This window comes from Oratosquilla oratoria, unplaced genomic scaffold (assembly GCF_046742065.1).
Source record: "Oratosquilla oratoria isolate Oo_2021 unplaced genomic scaffold, ASM4674206v1 SCAFFOLD100, whole genome shotgun sequence".
NCBI lineage: Eukaryota > Metazoa > Arthropoda > Malacostraca > Stomatopoda > Squillidae > Oratosquilla > Oratosquilla oratoria.
Window position 1 is genome coordinate 297,501 of NW_027467457.1, and position 1,686 is coordinate 299,186.

The following is a 1,686-nucleotide window of genomic DNA, read 5'->3' on the forward strand; positions in this document are numbered from 1 at the left end:
CTTATTATGTGTCCAAACTTCATTTGGAATGGATGTAAAGACAATACTAACTTCTTAACTTTACTAGTAGAGCTTTCGTCTAACTTTAGGCATCTTCAGTACAAATTGAGTACAAATAGTAAAGGTGACAATATATACAAAGAACATATGGAACATTAGGAGAGACGGGAATTCGGACAGTCACTCAGGAGACAGGATCTGAAGCTCCGCCCACTGGGTCAACGGTGAACCTATGCCTGTGATCTACATACTTAGAAGTAGGAATGATAAGTTGGTCGGGATAATGTTTGTTCATGGTGGGATTTTGTCTTTTAATGTGAAATGCTTCTAAGATGAGAAGGCGCCTGTAGTTTGATTCCTTTTGTAGAATTATGGTTATTTCTTCCAGATCCTTCCTTGTGACTGGGGATTGATGTGTGTCAATGTGGTGTTGTTTTATGTCTCCATTAGAGAGGTGAAGGGTGAGGCGTCTTGACAGTTTTGTTGTAGTCGACCCTATGTACTTTTCATTAAGGGTTTCACAGTTCCCTTTTTTACATGTGTATTTCTACACAAAGTGGCTACGTTGGAATACCGGGGTTCGCTGGCTAGGGCTGTTCTTAAGGAGGAGGTGGGACGTTTTCCTATTCTGGTACCAAATGTTTAGGTGGATTTTGTCGTCACTGTTGGATGGTCTGACATTTTTTCCTATGATTTTCCTGATGGTGTCTCGTCTGCTCTATATTGGGAGGACATAGTGTTCTTGTAAAATATAGTGATCTTCTCTCACCCTGGTCTTTGTCTAAACGGGAACAGTGAATGCCCATCGCGATACCGTAAGTCCACTATAGAAGCTTACGTCAGAAAAGCCCTGTCGTACTGCAGTGATTGGAACCGTACCCACGCCGAGCTAGACAGAATCACACAAGCCCTGGTCAACAACGGTTTCTCAAACAAAGAGGTACAAAATGTCATCAACACATACCTGGACAGATGGTACAGACCCCCGACCGACAACATTCAAATAGGACAAAAGATCACTATATTTTACAAGAATACTATGTCTTCCCAATATAGAGCAGATGAGGACGCCATCAGGAAGATCATAGGAAAAAATGTCAGACCCTCCAACAGTGACGACAAAATCCACCTAAACATTTGGTACCAGAATAGGAAAACGTCCCACCTCCTCCTTAAGAACAGCCCTAGCCAGCGAACCCCGGTATTCCAACGTAGCCACCTTGTGTACGAATACACATGTAGAAAAGGGAACTGTGAAACCCTTAATGAAAAGTACATAGGGTCGACTACAACAAAACTGTCAAGACGCCTCACCCTTCACCTCTCTAATGGAGCCATAAAAAAACACCACATTGACACACATCAATCCCCAGTCACATGGAAGGATCTAGAAGAAATAACCATTGTAAGGGAAAATCGCCACTTAATCTTCTAAACAACCAGCCCTCTTAAATTACGTACAATTCGAGTGCGCTTTGAAGCCTTCTTGAAACGAGCTGCCACGTATGACGACCGAGGTTACGTGCGTCTCGGACAGACATGGGTTTATCAGAGAGAACTTGGCGACTGCACCTAGTCCAATACTCCCTCTCCACTCTAAAACTGGCGTGTTACATCGACTGGACGTCGTTTGTCTCCAACTTTGCTCTCTGCTCTGCCAGAGTCGTCATCGCTCAGCTCCAAAAT